The sequence below is a fragment of the Phyllostomus discolor genome, chromosome 1 (genome assembly GCF_004126475.2).
Source record: "Phyllostomus discolor isolate MPI-MPIP mPhyDis1 chromosome 1, mPhyDis1.pri.v3, whole genome shotgun sequence".
In the NCBI taxonomy this organism is placed as follows: domain Eukaryota; kingdom Metazoa; phylum Chordata; class Mammalia; order Chiroptera; family Phyllostomidae; genus Phyllostomus; species Phyllostomus discolor.
Genome location: NC_040903.2, coordinates 102,545,847 through 102,564,712, shown reverse-complemented (window position 1 = coordinate 102,564,712; position 18,866 = coordinate 102,545,847). Strand labels below are relative to the sequence as shown.

Below are 18,866 nucleotides of genomic sequence, written 5' to 3'. Positions count from 1 at the left end.
AGTTTTAAATGGTGAGTTGATTCTTACAAGCTTTTCTTCCAATAATATTTAATGTTTTGAGTCTGAATAAATTTAAATATTTTTCCAGTTTGCAGTACTTACTTCTAAACATCCATTTCCATAGAGATATGTGTTTTTTACAATTTTTACATGTTTGTTATACATGCGTTCTGTGACCATGACACACTCACACTCATGCACTCACACATGAATGCCTCATCACCTTTATTATGTGCTCTGACACCCTAGCACACTTTACAGCATTCCTGTAGAAGGGGAAGAAGGCATGTCCACATACACCAAAAGTACTGGAGACTTAAACAGAGCATCTCAACAACACCAACCTCAGTACCTGGGAGGGAAGAAGAAAAATGACATCTGTTTTTTGGCATATAGATTTCTATAGAGGGGCGAGTCATTAAAGGAGAGAAAAAATATTTTCAAATTTCAATATCATATTTTAGTTGGAGCAGTGGTAAAGTATTTCGAGCGGATGTATCAAATGTCAGATATAACTATAGAAAGAAAAAGAGGCTCTTCCTAAACCATGACATTCTTGGTAGGGGTTAAACTCTGTTATCCTTGTTTTTGTCTGAAAAGTGATGATCTGATGTGACTGGAGAAGGCTGTACATGTTTGTATATGTAATGCTGTGATGCCTATTATCCTATTAATTTTTGTTTATTCTTTGCAAGTTTCTGCTGAGGAAATAAACTGCTGCTCTAAAGTTGAAAATCTTAAGATATTCTGAGGGTACAGCCAAAGAATTTACCAACACCTGAAGAATCGCCTTTCCTCTGCAGGAAAGATAAACAGTGTTCTCACGAGGCAGGAAGGGTGCCAAAGAGGTTCCCCCTCACAGACTTCGAGAAGAAACTGTTAGAACAGCTGCTGTGCTGACCATGAACAAAGTGAAGTGAAGTCGCAGAACAACCTGCAACCATACTATAATAAAACAACAACAATAAAAATAAAATGCTTTTAAAAAGATGAGAACAAATGAGAATAGCAATTAAATACAGATTGAAAAAAATCTAAGAGAGGATTAAAAACAAGGTAGCAATCTAAAGTCCTCCACAAGTACACAATGCGAGGCATTATAAAAGAAAATGCATTACCTAAAGAAACCATGAATTCCATAGATGTGAGCTCAAAGACAGAAAAATAAAACAACAGAAAAAAAATTCTGAGTTAAGAGATAAATTGAGCACTGAAAAAGACCTTTATAAATTTATACAAATAAGCTAGAATCAAGAAAGATATAAAGAACAGCAGATGAAATCACTGGCAGGAAGGAAGAAATGGCTGTGAAAGCAGAAGGGAGACACAAAAATTAGAATAATTTCCAAAAAATGGTAAACAAAAAGAAACTAATTGCTATCCTTAAGTGCAAACACCAACACATGGACTAAGAAAAATATTTAAAGACATAATGAAAGAAAAAAAAGTGGAGTAAAAGGAGTACCTGCATCTGCAGATTAAATGAGAGCATCAAATTGACATAAAACATAAGTATCGGAACATATCCTCATTCTATAACATTAAGGGAAAAGAAAACATTTTGCTGGCATTCAGGTGATAAAATCAAGTTATGTAGAAAGGGGGAAAACCATACTTACCTCAGGCTTCTTCAAAGCAATTTTGAGTGCCACAAGACAGTGCAACTCTGAGAATAACAAAGTGATAACAATGAAAATGTGTCCAGTAGGAGCTGCAATTATACAATACCACTGTTGAAAAAATTACTCAAATGTGAATTTCATGAAACCAAAAATGAATCAAATAAAAAACTTGGGAATGGGAATATATGGTAAAATTCTCACAGTGACATTGAATTAATGTAACTATGAGACTAACATTAAACAACTGGCAAAAATAAGTCTATAGAGCAGAAAGCAGATATAACCTTATTATTTTGTCAGTATTTTATATCATAAAAGTAGGAGAAGGTGGAGAGATGAGAGGAAATGTATATGATAATCTCCCATATTATTAACCCAAGAATTCAATTATATTGTCAAAACTTAAAACATATGATTAAAAAAATTAAATGATATAATGTGTGTATACACATATATATATATAAATGTTCATTAGTTGCTCTGGCGAGAGGGTTTAGAAGCAACTTCTCCAACGTTCGGCACTTGGTTTCTAGTGCCATTCTCCATTAAAATAAATCAAGGTGAGAATAGTAGAAAAGGAAACATAACAAAGCCTAAAATTAAGGAAGTACTCAAAGAATGATAGTGACATAGCAAAAGGACACATAAGCCAGCCTCCCACTGGCTAAATCTAAAATAAATTAAGTATTAAAGTAAATAATAAAAAAGCAGCCCCCACCACTCCTTTGTTTTAGAGACCTTGTTTGATTTCAATCCCTGACTATTTTGGCTGCTTGTTGATCCTCTTGCCATGCTTTAAATTCCTTAGGCTCCATCCTTGACCCCAATAAAAGCAGAAGCCAAGGACTATTCTATCTTTCTACTTGTGATTTTGTGGTGCCTTCCTAGGTGTGCCACGTAATTTCCAGGACTTGTAAGTAATAAACCTTTTTTAAAAATAAAGTATATAATAAAATAATTGGATTGAACTAATCAAATAATTTCAATTCAATAAAATTTTAAAAATCATGAATTTATACTGTATTGATCTATATAAGTAAATTTGTGTGATGAGAAAGCTCTTTCTTACAATAGAGTGTCAGCTAATATAGAAACAATGGAAAGAATTAGGAAATAATCAATGATGCTAAAACTACTAAGTGAGAGTATGATAAAAAATGAAACAAAGTTCACTTCATCAATATCGATAAGATTAATCAGAGAACATACATGAAGGGCCCATGAACATGACAATGGTATGGGGATTGACTGTGGAAGTGGGGGGCAGGCTGGGTGGAGGGAGGCAAAGGGGGAAAATGGGACATCTGTAATGGCACAAACAATAAAACATTAAAAATGAAAAAATAAAACCAAAAAAAGGCAGTCTGACACCGTGCACGATATGACATATTGAGATGGACACAATATCACTTCTCTGGCTTTTCTGCTAAAAATGCATAACCTGAATCTAATCATGAGAAAATAGTAAGCAAATCCAAACTGAGACAGTCTATAAAGTAATATGCTTGTACTCTCTAAAAATTTCCAGATCAATACAAATTTAAAAAAAGGTTGAGGAACTGTTCCATGTTAAAAAGAATATAGAAAAATGACACCAGATGTAATGTGTGACTATTGATTGGAGCCTGAAGTGGAGAATTAGTAGCTCTAAAATGCATTAGTGAGAAAATTTAGAAATTTGAGTAAGGACTGTGGAGTAGATTATAATATTGTATCAATGTTAAATTTCATAATTTTGAAAATTATACTGAAGCTATGGACAAAAATATCCTTGCTCTTAGGAAGTATACATTGTGTACAATAACTCCAACTAACTCACATGATTCAAAAAAAACGATACGCATATACCTAGTTTGATAGATAGAATTAGTAAATAAGGGTAGACTGTATATAGGTTTTGTTTGTAGTATTCTTAAAATCTTTCTGTGAATTTGAAATTAGCCAGAAATAAAAGTTTTAAAAATACGATGATGACTCACTCATTCTGTCATAGACATTCTACACTTGCACAGTTATTTCTGTTACCACATTCAACTGAGTGAAAACAGGCATCTCCAAAGTTTTTCACTGAACAACATATCCTCATGCAAGTATATTTAATCCCTGTTCATACACTACTAATACATCTAACATTTCATTGGAGTGCCCCAGGTCTCAGTACTTATTCATCTTTCCTAACTACATTGTTACTTTTGGCAGTCCCATCTGTCTTATATCTTTAAATATCATCTACTTATCAATAACAAATTGAATTTGAATAATAGAAACACTCTAACATTCCACAGCAAATTCTGATGACACCTCTCCTCGTGACTGAAATACACATGCATATAGTCTCTCCTAGGAAGATATGACTAACATGGCAATGATAGACTCGCTGAATCTTGTGAGGAAAAAATACTAACAGCTGAAGTTCATTGCAAGACCAAGGGACTATCAAATGTAGTTTCAAGGATGAAAACATAAAGAATATACTGACTAAAATTTCTAAGAAAAATAAAATTATTTTCTGGATAGGCTAAAACTGCCAGTGATTAGCTTACTGGTTCAATAACTGCAGGCTAAATGCTGGCTTATAGTATGTTTTATAGAAAGACTGTGGGAAATGTGTTGACTTTTTTCACCAGATACTATAAATTCAACAAAGATACTGGGATTGATAAATCCAACAAAGTGTTGATTAAAATGATGGAGACACTACAGAGACCAATTTATGATGAAGGAGGGGAATCTATTCAAGTCAGACTTTTTATTGCTTAGTGGTCATATAATGATGATGAAAAATACAGTATTCAGTTTGAAACAGCCATCCCCACACAAAGCAATGATTAAGACACATTCAAAAATTCAATTTGATAAAAACAGAGATGGATACTATGGATGTCAAGTCACACATGGCTGTTTCCTGGCAGCTTTACCCTCATGAATGAGATTCAGGTCCTTGATGTAATTCACCCATTCATTCAAATCAGCAAACATTGAATAGGTACTCATTGCTAAGCATCTTGATTGCTAGTAAAAATATCACTGCAAATTTTTTTTTGTCATCTGATAAGTTGCACAGATAGGCCCAGGGGTTTAAAGATGGAGGAGAGATTTTATGACGGGAAAGGGGACACATTTATTACTGTGTTTGTTGGCTAGGCTATACAAATCACTAGGTTTAATGACTGTGCCAAAATTGCAGTACAGGAAGATCATTTTTTTCAAAAACATTTGTAGATCTACATGTGTGTGCATTAGATATACAGATTTGTGGATAGTTATAGATGATAGATAAATAGATATATATGTACATACATATATACATAAACCTGCATGAATGTATCATAAAATGTTGAGAGTGATTAATTCTTAAGGAGAGTATGGTGAGGGTTCAGAGGGTAAGAAAATTAAAGTTTACATTATGTAATTTCTCACTGTTTATATTTTATAAGGAAATATATTACTTCTGTATTAAAAAGGAATCAAAATAATATGAGGAAAAAGTCCCCTTCCTTGTATTTGATTGCATTGAACCCTGAGGCTGAATGGCACAGGATCAGTGGGCAATTTGTTTTCATTATTTTTAACCATGCTTGTGTGTCTAGGAGCTTGTCAAAGATTAAGACCAGAAAGGTGCCTCCTCTAATCATTTCCAACATTCTGTCTTATAAATATGGATTCATTCTTTACTTGTAAGAAATGACAACACAGGGAAGCAGCTTCACACTTCTGAAGGAAATCTTTTTCTGTATAAACTTAGGAAGTTTGACCTTCAGTGTGTTTTGGGAGCTCCAAGAAGCTTACTACTATTTAAAAATTATTAAGCACAGTATGGCTTAGCATTTTACATCTGATGACATTTCCCCTAAGAAAATCCTAATAGTCTTTCTAGTATATGCTAAAAATAAAATGAAATGTCTTCCATTGCCTATGTTTGTATTCTTGGAAGTCTTAAAAAAATCATGATCATTTTTACTATTAAACAGTTCTTTCGTCAATAACTGGCTGTTTAAATTTCTTTATGATGCAACAGATATCATCCTCATCCTCACAGATAAATAAACCTTGAGCAATTTTAAAATGTATGTGAGATAATTATCTTAGATAACAGTTAAATTTCACATCTGACTAAACCTCTGAGGTAATCTTACTAAATTCTCTCATTTTATGTAAGAGAAAACTAAGCTCCAGTGGAGTGAACTGTTTTGTCCAATGTCAAACAGCTAGTTGCTGATAGAACCAAAATTGGAAACCTATTTAATTTTGGCTTATGTCCTATCTATTCCTGGGAATGTTGGTTGTTTATATATGCTCATCCTTTCCTTGGTCTAGTTTAGTAAGGAACCTTGCCATATAAGGAAAGATGTGTCTATCTTAGACAAGAATTCAGGTGTGGGCATGAGAGTGGATTAAAATTTGACTCAGTTTGGTGTTTATTAATATTGACTCACTGATGGTTAATATATTAAAAAGTAAAGCTTATTTTTGAATAATCAAAATAGCCAGGAGCATCCATCTATACCAATATAGTTTATAGCCAAAATGTTTACGTGAATATGTTAGCTTATTTGAGATTAGACAGTGATACTTTATCTGTAACTGTCTTAAAATGAAGTCTTTTTCATTGCTCTGTATTAAATTTTAATAAAATAAAATGTAAAACTGGCCCTGGCTGGCATAGCTCAGTGGATTGAGCTCGGTCTGCGAACCAGTGTCGCAGGTTCAATTCCCAGCCAGGGTACATGCCTGGGTTGCAGGCCATAACCCCAGCAACTGCACATTGATGTTTCTCTCTCTCTATCTCCCTCCCTTCCCTCTCTAAAAATAAATAAATAAATAAATAAATAAATAAATCTTTTTTAAAAATGTAAAACTAAAATAATTAATATATCCCAGTGGTTCAGTTGATCTGGCCGCTTATTGAGCACCTAGTCCAAGTTGTAAAAGAATTCTGACTTTATTTGTCTTGCTTCCCATTAAAAGCCAGTTACTCTAAGACCTATGACCTCACTCTTGATACTTTCATCATCTGAAGGTCAGGTTTAATGCCAACCTGTAGGTAGGGTGGTATATATCCAGGTATGCCTGTAAGAGTCCTGGTTTTTATCTGCTATCTCACTGTAATTAATAAAAGTACCTCCTTTACTCTCAAAGAGTCAAGGTTTGAACAAAAGTATATGGCTACCCTACCCACAGCAGATATAAATTACACTAGAGAAGGAATTTTCCTATTCCAACTTTAAGACAAATCTCAGCATTGTTTCCTGTTGGAGCTATGTCTATCTCTTTCTTTTTTCAATGTCTTAAGAGTTCACCTCTTGCCCTCCTAGATTCATTGAAACTGATTTTTCTTTCAAACTTTCTTCTACTCAAAACTCAATATTGGACTTGATTGAACCTGGGTACCTGCCAAGTCCACTTTTATTTTGGTTTCAACTGGCTGTCCTAATATAGAGTATAAATAAATCTTCCAAAGTTAAATGGTAGAGGAATTTCATGAAGGATTAGTGTTTTGCAGGGTAGTTCAACATGTAGTTCCACAGAAACAGCACAAATATAATTGTTTGTGCTTTGGACCTCAAATCTGCACATGTGTATACCTAAAAAATCTAAGCAGTTCCGCCTAAGGAATCCCTTAAAATACAGCTAAATTATATTCTAATCTCTTTGAGCCCAGTCACACAAGATTTAAAAGGTGTTCAAAATTTATGTTCTCCAAGAGAAATTTAGTGTAAAGAATAAGGCCTTTGTAATCAGATGGATATGAGTCAAATTCTGCTATCACTCTTTCTTGTGCCTCAGCTTCCCCATTTGTAAATGGAGAGCATTTATGAAAAATGTCTTTTTAAACTATATTTTATTGATTATGCTATACAGTTGTCCCAATTTTCCCCTTTTGCCCCTTCTACCTGGTACCCCCTTTCCCATCAGCAGTTACCCCCTTAATTCATGCCCGTGGGTCCTGCATATAAGTTCTTTGGCTTCTCTGTTTCCTATTCTTAACATCCCCTTGTCAATTTTGTACCTACTTTTTAATCCCTGCACCTTTTCTCCCATTCTCCCAGATGATAACCCTCCAAATGATTTCCATATCTATGATTCTGTTCCTGTTCTAGTTGTTTGCTTTTTCTGGTTTTGTTTTTAACATTCAGCTGTTGATAATTATAACTTTCTTGTCATTTTAATGTCCATCATTTTGGTCATCTTCTTGTTCTTAGAGAAGTCCCTTTAACATTTCATGTAATAATGGCTTGGTGATGAATTCCTTTAGCTTTACCTTGCCTGGGAAGCCCTTTATCTGCCCTTCCATTCTAAATGATAGCTTTGCTGGAGAGAGTAGTCTTGGTTGTTGGTCCTTACTTTTAATCACTTTGAATACTTCTGGCCAGTCTCTTCTTGTCTTCAAAGTTTGTTTTGAGAAATCAGCTGATAGTCTTATGGAACTCCTTTGTAGATAACTCACTGCTTTTCTCTTGATGCTTTTAAGATTCTCTCTTTATCTTTAAACTTTGGCATTTTAATTATGATGTGTCTTGGTGTGTTCCTCTTTGGGTCCCACTTGTTTGGGACTCTCTGTGCTTCCTGGACTTGTATGTCTATTTCCTTTGCCAAATTGGGGAAGTTTTCTGTCATTATTTTTTCAAATAAGTTTTCATTTTTTGTTCTTCCTCTTCTCCTTCTGGCACCCCTATGATTCAGATGTTGGCATTTTTGGAGATGTCCCATAGTCTTATTCTCTCCTCATTTTTTAAAATTATTATTTCTTCATTCTGTTTTGGTTGAATGTGTATTTCTTCCTTATGTTCCAAATCGTTAATTTGAATCCTGGCTTCCTTCCCTTTAATGTTGGTTCCCTATGGATCCCTCTTTATATCACTTAGTGTACCCTTCATTTCTTCCTTTATGTTTCTGCTGCATTCAGTGAGTTCTCTGAGCATCCTGATCACCAGTGTTTTGAACTCTGCATCTGATAGGTTGGCTATCTCTGTTTCAGTTAGTTCTTTTTCTGGGGCTTTGTTCTGTTCTTTCATTTGGGCCATATTTCTTTGTCTCCTTAATTTGACAGACTCCCTGTGTTTGTTTCTGTGTATTAGGAGGTACTTTGACTCCCTCTCTTAGCACACCTGTTAAGTTGTATGGGGTGGAGTCCTAGGTATTCCCCAGGGTTGGGCAACCGGCTTCAGCACTTTGTGGCTCTCTGTGGGGGGAGATGTCAGAGAGGAGAGAATGCCACTGCCTAGCTTCTGTAGGTTTTCCTGGCATTTGCCCCATTTTCTGTCACTCCACCCAGTTCCCATATGCAATTGGTATCTTCTAGCCTATTCCCTGGTGGTGATTCCCAGAGTGGGTTGTTTTGCAATTTTCTAAGTCCGTGAGGGCTCTTTATGTAGCTTCTCCTGAGAAACTGGCAGTTTCTTCCACTGCCCCAACCCTCATTGGTTTTTGCAGCCAGAAGTTTTGAGGCTTTATCTTCCTGGTGCTGGAACCCTGGGCTATGTGGCCTGGCCTGGGCCTGGGATCACTGTCTTCTGAGTATCCCTCCTAATTTTTATCCACCACATGTGAATATGGGACCACCCATTCCGTCGCTGCTGCCTCTCTGTGTCACACCACATCCACCCAGTCCTGACTCTGAAACTCCACCCCTCCTACCTGTCTGGATGAATATGGCTTCTTTAAATTCTTATTTGTTAGACTTTCATACAGTTCAGCTTTCTGGTAGTCCTGGGTATTTTTTGTTTTGACATTAGTTGTAATTCTTCTTGTGGTCATGCCAGGAGATGAAGCATGTCTACCTACACCTCCGTCTTGACCAGAAGTTTGAAAAATGTCTTTTACATAATGAAGACTTACTACATTTCCATGCAGTTCTAATATGGGATACACTTTTCTGTAATGATCTTACAGAGATTTTGCAAGTAAGTTTGCCTTTCCCACACCTTCCTAACCTATCTTTCAAGTCCATCTCTGTCTCTCAAGCCCTACTACCTAATTTCAGACCACCACAGCATCTTACTTGGATAAAGTAACAACCTCTTAAATAGTTCTTTAGACCACCTGTCCCTAAATTCTTTCTCCACTTAACGTTCTAAAAACAAAATGTCCCCCGTTTAAAATACTTTAGTAGCTACCTATTACCTTCAGGATGAAAACCAAATTCCTGAGCTTGGCTTTTGCCTATATTCCTCTGCATATTTTATCTATTAGTCTGTGTCTTTTATTCTACATTTCAGCTCCATGATAAATACTTGAAGTGATCCAAGGGTGCCCTGTCTCCTACCTGGGATGTTAATCCTCTCCTTCAACTTCTGCTTTCAAAATGTGTCATGGTTTCATCTTCTCAAGGAAGCCTTCTATGGTCTATTCCCATCTTGATTTCCTGCTCTTTGATGTACACTCTTATAACCCCATGTTAATCTCCTCAATAGTCTATAAACTTCTACCTCCAAAGGGTAAGTTTCCTGATACAGGATTTTTGTCATTTTCTTTATACCAAAGCATTGTGCATTTTATGGACTCATCCATATGGGCTTCAAGAAATTGAAGGAAGGAAAGAAAGAAAAAAGAATGGAAGGAAAGAAGGAATTTTACCTTATTTTCCTGGTGAAATTTGTATTCTGGATAAAGAAAAGATATCCCATGAGATAACAAGAAATATTTATACAAACATCATTACCTAGCACAAGGGTTGTCCATAGAAGACAATCAATAAATTTTTGTAGCATTGATTCATTAACTAAATTAATGCCACTTATCTACTTAGATTAATATATACTTAGTACCATAAAAAGGTGACTATTTTCAAGAATAATCCTAATTATTTTATTTACCACTGAGGATCAAGAGAGTTCAGTCCAGAAATTTCCTCTACCTGTGTTCCTAAGGACCACAGCTGCTTTGTTGCTTGGGGAAAGTCATTTTCTTCCAAATAAAGAATCATTTCCTCTTTGCCTGCCATCACACAGCCACTTTTCTTATGTGGCTGGACCCAGACTGCTTTGAGCCAGTCACATTATCCTACAATGTGCCTGAGCCCCAGGACCCAGAGAGGCTGACTCACTAGAACAGGTAATTAGGAAGCAGTAGGACATGAGATAGGAGAGGAAATCTAATTTATAGCTCACTGGAGAGCTCTGCATCAGTATGGAGGAGAATTGAGGTGGGAGATTAAATTATCTGTGAGCTTACCTCTCTAAAATTATTTTGTCTGTCCCCTTTTCATTTAGAAAACATATGTTGTGAATACCAAGATTTAGCTTCTGCTCCTGAAGAGTTGGCAGCTGAGAGCAATTTCTTGAAACCACCTGGAAAGAATAGAATTAGCTTTAGGATATCTGCTATTTCAATAAAGGCAACTACTACAGAGTTCAGGAAAAAAAAGAGATGTCCGGAAGTTCCTAGGACCTTCTAGTAAGTGTAATCATATATCTAGTTGAGTGCGTATATCCATACAGGATATTTTATGAAATCAGAGGTGTATTCTCATCTTTGTGTTAACAAAGTTAAGGGCTTAGAGGCAACTTGTAAGCCAAGATATAAATTCTTACAGCCCCGTGGGGGCTGTTATTTCCTGTGATGCCTCCCTCTAAGCCACATGGAGATTTTCAGAGTTAAGTCCATTGCAGATGTAGATTCATCTATGCCTTTCATGTTTATAGACTTATGTTCATTTTTATTGACTGAAGAGTAGTAACACAGGCAGGAAATATAATTAATTCACTCAAGGAATATCTGTCAAATGCCTATTTTATAGTAGACAGTATTCTAAACACTGGGAGTAATGTGGTTTTAAAAACTTATATCTTATGCTTCTGATCTTATTTATAACTTCTGACGCATTTCCGATCTCTTTTTTCAACTGTTCCAAATTGTCTATTAGGAAAGAATTTTACAAACATGACACATACTAGCAGTAATGGTGGAGCTGGAGAGTAGTGTGCCTTCTCCAAGCTGCACAGCGAGAACCACCAATAGTGTGGTGGAGCTTGTGGCCCTAAGATGTCAGCCCTCATATCTCCCTGTGCTTGTGGACTGGTTTGGTGATCCACTGGGTGTCAGAATTCATTCTGATGGTCTTATGGAATGGATCAATGAGGATAACCTCAAAGAATTTGTATATGGAGTCTTCACTAACTGAGTAAGAATTCAGGACTCTCAGAGCCTTACAATAGTGCCCAGCTTGCTCCTCAGCAATAGACCAAAGGCTTCAGGCAAACTCTAGCTGGTTAGCACTGTGATGGACAGGGTTGCCACAGGTCACATCCTTAGGAACAGGGCTTTTGTGGCCACCATGGCACACACGAATCTGATATATGACATAACTTCATTTGGCTTTGTATCCCAGCCTGTGCACTTTATCAGGCCTGGTGGGGTGAAGGACCCTGTGGAGCTCCGAAAGCTGGAGGTACTACCAGCAGTGCACCCTGAGAAGTAAGCTCATCACATTGAACTGCTTCTTCTTCTGTAGCTTCTGGATGGCTTGTAAGCATCCATCTTGAATTATCTCATTGCTGCAGCCAGACAGAAAGCCACTTCCAATCTTATGAAATGTATTCTAGAGGAGATACAGTAAATGTATTTAAACTAACCAACTATTTAAATAAATGAGTAAGTAAAAAAATCAAGGATAATTGTGGATAGTTGTAAGTGCTATGAAGAAAAATCAACATAGGGAAATAGGGTAGAGAGTGAGTATATGTGGAGGAGAAGATGGTTAGTTAGAGTGGTCAAGAAGTCTTCTTTCTGAGGGATATCTTTGGAGATGAGCCTTGTGCACTGAAAAGGAGCTAGTCCTGAGAAGATATGAGGGAAGAACATTGTAGACACATTGACTATCAGGTTAGGAAATCAGTAGGGAAGATAAACTGGGGTAAAATTATTCAGGGGCTAGGGACCCATGATTGAGCTTTTGGATTTATACTGAGAACAGTAGAAAAGTATTGTAGGGATGAAGCAGGGGAATGATGGGAAGTCATTGGGGAGTATGAAACAAAGGAATGAAAGGAAACCATTAGAGGATATGAAGAGAGGAATAACCACTCTGGTTGTTGTGCGAATAGATCGTGAAAGGAGATGGGCAACAAAGTAGATATGTGCTCGAATTCATTTAAGAGAGTTGATGCTTGAGATTACTATGTGCATTTGTTTCCTGAAATTGTTAAAAACCTCCATGTGAGAAATCTCCTCCCAAGCATAGAATATTATAATCCATTAGCTGTTCATGCAGTCACTTCCCTTTACTGCTATCACAAAATTGCTCTCTGGGATTCCTTAGTAAAAGCCTTCGTTCAATGTGACTATAAACGTGAAAACTGAGAGGAGGAGATCAAGAGTTAGAGAATTCCAACTGTCTTGCCTGTGTTAATATAGTCTGCCTTGGAATTCATCTCTTCTGTAAGTACTTCTCCCCTCAGTGAAATTCAACACCACAGGTCGAGCCTTCATAACACAGGAAGTATTCCCCTAAAATACCTAAACATTCTGAAATCCAAAGCATACCCAGAGTATGCGGGGCAACCTGGAGCTAAATATATAGAAACTTTTAAAAAAAATGGTTGTATGTCATTGAGTTATTTTATAATGTGTTGAATTCACATATTGACAGTGCATGCCTCCCTTGCAATGGGTAGAAATGAACCATGTCATGAATTACAAAGTACATTTGAGGGCCAATTTCCTGCTGTTTGCACTGGTCACCAAAATTGCTAGTTCCTTCTTTGTTTAACCTATTTTGAGAGACTTTGGTTTTTTAATTCAGTACCTATAATTCATTGTCTATGGTTCAGCCCACTTCTGTTCTGAACAGCCTGCTGCTACATGACTTCTCTTCCACCTTCCTTCCTAAGTCCACTCACCAACCCTGAATCATCCTGACTCATTCCGTCTGAATCTCTGTGTCTCCTCACAGCCCACTTCTCTTTCAAGGTTTTACTCATATTTCCTTCCTGCTGCTCCTAACAGACAAAAGGCAAAATGTTCAAATCAAAAGTAAAGTTTAAGAAGTACGAGAAAAATACAGAATACTCTTAGTAAAGCCAAGTAATTTCTATCAGTGTGCCAAACTCCCACGATATTTGACATATTAGTGTTATGCGTAAATGTAGATGTTAATATCTTGGGTATGTATTTTTACCTAGAGCTCAACTAGATGAAATTAATTAAGAATTAGTGTCCTGCCATTGTGGCAAAAAGGCACAAAGTATGGTTTTACAAGATTTTTTTCTCAACATTTATGTTTTATGAATCTCAGTTGCTTATTAATGTTGGATAATTGATATAATACCTATTATTCAACATTTTGAAAAATACACTTCAAAAAATCTGGTTAGCATTATAAAAATTATACTTTTATAATTATTTGGTCAAAATTATGTTGCTTTCTGCCAAAAAAAATTGAGGTCAAGTGTAGATACAGCATGATCTTAAAAGTAGATGAGAAATATCAAAACCAAACAGGGAATTTCTGAGCTAAAGAATGAGTAACAGTTTGAAGATGCATCTTGAATAACCTGAACATTTTCTAATTGTGTCTTTGAACTGTAGCATGTAAAGTATATTTGGCTTCAGTGTTTTAAGGAACCAGATCAGACAGAAAGGTTAATAGTGACCAGAGCAGTTTCCATCTGGGCCACTTCCTATTTTGGTGCCTCACCTAGGGTGGATGTTGTTGTGAGTGGACAACTCAGTGGATAGGATACAAATGAACTTTGGGCACATGATTGAAGAGTGAAGATCGATAAAAGGGTAGTTATAGAAAATTGGCCTTCCCATCTAATCCCTTTGACTTTATTTGAAAATCATGTACTTCCCTTAAAAAGCTATTGCTTATCAGTTATTATATTCCACAAGGGGAGGATGAGCTAAGTTTATAAATATTCAGTTTGTGAAATACATGAATTAATGAATGAATGAACACTTGCAGAAAGGAAAAAATTTTAAAGATAATCTAAGGATATCACCCCTTTAGTTAGAGGAAATGACATTTTCATATATAAGTAGGAAACTTAATCTGAAAGACAGCAAATAAAAATCATTATACTGCTTATCTTTTATTTAACAAAGTATATAATCAGTAATAATCAGAATAAACTTGTATAAGTAGTCAAAAAAAAAAAGCAAACACAGAAAACCCCTGACAAATTAGAAGTGGAGGTTTGTGGAAATAGTAACATGTTTCTAGTTCATGAGCCATGTAACCATATCAATGATACTGGGTAGAATTATTCAAGACTGACTCTCACACCTGCCGCAGCAGCCTCTCTTACAGAAGGGGTTCTCAGGAAGGACTGAGGGATGTTAACGTCCCCTGAAGAATGGCAACTCCTGAGACACACAAAACTGTCCTGAACGTGCATGACTATCTAACTACTTGATACTCACCTGAAACTAATACAGAATAATATTGAGTGTAAACTGTAATTGAAAAATAAAAATAAATAAATAGTCAAAACTAAAAAAATATTCTGGGAAATCAGCAAAGAAAAAGATTATATCCCAAGTATACAAAGAAATTAGGCATTATAGGGAAACGTTCAGTGTTAAATTTAAAATGGAGGGAAATGTTTTCTCTGGAAACAGATGGTTCTTATATTGTAATTTTGTCACTGCTTCCTGTGAACTCATTTGGGTATATACAGGGATACAGAGAAAAAGGTAAACTGTTTCCCCTCAGGTACACTAGTGTAGTGGAAAGAGCATTGAATTGTGAATTGTGAAACCTGGTCTCTATTGTTAGCTGTGGCACTAATTAGCCATGTGAGTGATTTTATACAAATTATATTTTCTCTGGGCATCAGCTTCCTTATCTATAAAATGAAGGCATTTGTACTAAATTACACGTAAGACTCTGATGTACTTTCCATGTTTCCCCATTTCTTCTCTTTTTTCTTTGCCTTTTTCTAAGTGCTCAAATACTACATTATTTAAGGTATATTTCCTAGTAAGTTTTTTTTTTTTCTCCTCTCTGTGTCTTTCTTCAATATATGGGATAGGAGGATACTGACTAACTCTGAAGGAAAGGAGGAAGAAAATTAGCTACAGGAAGAGTTTTTATCCCTCTCTACAAGAAAGCTTAAATACAGCTACCACCACTTTGAAAGGAATGATTTATGTCCAAACAGCATTTTCCAGACAAGCTCCGTACTTTTTTGTCAAAAGAATAAACTTTAAACTGAAGGCAGTAGACAGTTAAACAAGAGTCGGCACTGGAAACAGCTGTGAGTAGACAAGACCAGTTACTTATAAGGTACTGTTTTTCACTCACTGAAATTTCCTTCAGGGTTCAATTGTTTCTGGGCACAAGTATTCCGTGGTTGTTTGACCTTATTTTCTCCACCTTACCTCTATTCTGAGAGAAAGCACACTCTAAAATATCTTAGCTTTTTTAGCTACGGTGTTTTGTGGCTGTGGTATTTGAAGCTGATAGGATTTTATTTCATTTTGTTATGTTTTCAGGAGCCAAATGATAACTCGTTATTGTATTTTAAAGTGTTCGTAGTTTAGCTTTGTTCTTTTGTTGCTTCTGTCATGGAGGTTTTTATGTGTATTGTTTGTGTGGGATAAGGAGGGTTGATGATTTAACATTATAGAATGTACAGAATGTTCTTGACTGAGGGGGAGGGATAGGTTAATGTACCTTCAATTTGAAGTATAGAACCAATGTAGAGCCAATCAGATAAGAGGACCTGGGCAGGGATGCTCCAGGCACTTTAATTGACTTGGTGGAAGTAACTCACTCCATCTTAGCTTCGGGGATCTGACCTGGAAAACATACACAAAATCAAACATACACAAAATCAAACCTTTTTGATTTGAGGTTTTACCTCTAGTTGCTTCTGTATTTAATTGCTTATTTTAACCCTATCTTCCCTTCATTCACATTTATTTTTTTAAAAATTCTGGTAAACCTGCTTTTTATTTTTTAAATGAAAATTTTCTCTTTTAAGTTCACCCACTTTAAAGGAACAACATTCCTAAGAAGAGCGACATTTACCATAAGACTTCAAATCACCGAAATATGAGGGGGTCTCAGAGCAAAAGGGGAATAGCCCTAAGTGGCAGTGGAGGGGACAGAGGGACTCTGTACCCCTATCATCAGGGTGTAACCCTATTATCAGGGTGTCACTCTTTTCCCGGGGGATTTGATAGTTAATATTATAATATTTGCTGCTTGTCAATAGATGAATAATAGAGCCAATTAAGGAGATCTATACATGTGGACTTTGCAAAAAGTGAAAGCTTTCAAGTTATCACTAAAAACTCCACAAGTTTTAGAAAGAATTTGGCTATTTTGGGATAGTTAACTTTCTGAGATCCACTCTATATTTTGATATCTCTCTAGAGGAAACTAAATTTAATTTCATGTTTTCTGAATTACTCAGCATTCTCCTGTGGATACACATTGTAGAATTATTTTATAATTCAATGATACTTTGGGGGCCTATTCTGTGATGTATAAGGCTATTATTTCTTATGTCAAAAGATCACATAATCAGTGTGCTTTTCGAAATTCTTATATGTATTAAGTTTATAGGACAATTTTTCTCCTGTGTCCACCATTAATATGGAAGTGTGACTTTGTCTTTTTATTGGTGTGGATAATTTGCATTCCTGTAACAACTCCTTAGAACCTCAACCACCCCTTTATAGTTATTATTTCTTTTGTGCGGAACATAAACAAACCAGAAAAAAAAGTTTATAAAAAATTATATATGAAACATTATCCAAGGGCTCAAGAGATTTTCTTACAAGAAAAAATCCATCTGCCCAAGTGCATAGCCCAGTGACATCTATTTTAGGTGCTCAGGAGACTGTTGGTTTGTGTCCAAGTCCTTAGTTGTGTTCTGTAGTAGAAGTTGCCATGGAAGTGGCTCTGGGAGAAGTAAGGCATCATTGCATCTAATACAGAAAGTCCTGTCTGTTCTCCTTTTTATAAAGCCAGTGGAGGTATATGTCAAGGAATTAGTGACTAATCAAATCCTAAGGGCAGACTTAATATTAACCAAATACTAAGTATTTTATTTTAATCCCATTCACTCATATGCTGTTCACATGCGTACATGGCTTGGAAATTGCAGAATAATGCTTTGTAGGAAAGAGTTAGAGAAAAGGAAAAAATATTCCTCCTCTAGTCTGTATACTTTATGCTTTAAGGAAAAAAATAATCAAGACTAATTTTGTCAATGATATCTTGATTTTTTTAATGGTGTCCTTATTTGTAACTGCTTTTAGACTGATAATACTATAAAGCTATTTTATAAATTGAATTTTGTAGCACCATATGTTTCCTTATTTGCAATATATTTTAGGTTGTGCATTTCAGAACAAATGAATCATTATTTACTCAATGATCTCAATAATGTCAGAAGTCACTTTTATTAATCCAACTCTACACAAGAAAAAAAACCTAGACATAGTAGACAAATAGCTGAGTCCAGGATAATTCTAATCCCAACTTTAATTAGTGTTTATTGCTAATTATTTGATTATACAGCTTCATTTAGAAATACATCTTGAGGTCTTTTGAGTTAAAAGCCCTTTTGACTTAAGTTATTTTTTAAATACACATTTCACATAGTCATCGCAGAAATTATTTCTGTGCGTTAAAGCCTCTTGTGTTGTATATGGCAAATGCTTTGCATTTCAAATAATAAATTAGGACTGTTTTTTTTTGGCTGCAACAATGAATTTAGGGTCCACATATGTTTAGAAGTATTTCTAAAAGCTAAAGATTTTGCTTATGTTTGACCCCCACTCTTTCAGTTAAATAAAATGAAACAATAGGAGTTATTTTAAAATAAAATATTATTCTAATTGAAACACAGCTCCTTATAATTAATAATATGTATTTCAAGTCAATGCAATGGCATTTTTCTTTACTTGACTGAGTCTTTCAGTTTAATCAAAATTTAATTTTCACTTTCAGACCTTATTAGGAAATTTGATATATGAAAGGATGTGTTTTACAGTGAGACTATACTACCACAAGTCTTGAACTTCAGCCTGCAGACTCAGCCCCATTATGAATACATATTTCTACATCTGAAATGCTTTTTAAAACTAGAAAAGGAAGAAACCACCGAACAACTTAATGCATGTTAGTGTTCACTGGCATGCCTTATACGGGTCCTACTTACCACAACCTTGTCTTGCAAGAATTCTTGATTCTCTAGAAGCCTTAGAACCTACCCCCTAAACAACTAGAATTCAGTGAGCTAGGTTTATGGTTCCCCAGGAGCTGTCAAGTTTAATGCTATAGGT

General features: G+C 35.6%; 1 protein-coding gene and 1 pseudogene across 2 annotated transcripts in view; one reads left to right on the top strand and one right to left on the bottom strand.

The window, feature by feature from the left end:
• ARHGAP24 (Rho GTPase activating protein 24) overlaps nucleotides 1-18,866 on the top strand; it is a 482,616-nt gene that overhangs the window by 269,168 nt on the left and 194,582 nt on the right. Inside the window, exon 1 of one of the 2 annotated variants that reach the window (XM_036026955.1) lies at nucleotides 15,209-15,852. The exons of the other annotated variant lie outside the window; for it this stretch is intronic. The gene's annotated coding sequence lies outside the window, so the exon portion shown is untranslated. Of the gene's footprint in view, nucleotides 1-15,208; nucleotides 15,853-18,866 lie in introns of those variants that run through there. 2 annotated transcript variants of the gene reach the window in all.
• The window catches only part of LOC114491449, a 52,430-nt pseudogene continuing 44,719 nt past the window's right edge, over nucleotides 11,156-18,866 (bottom strand).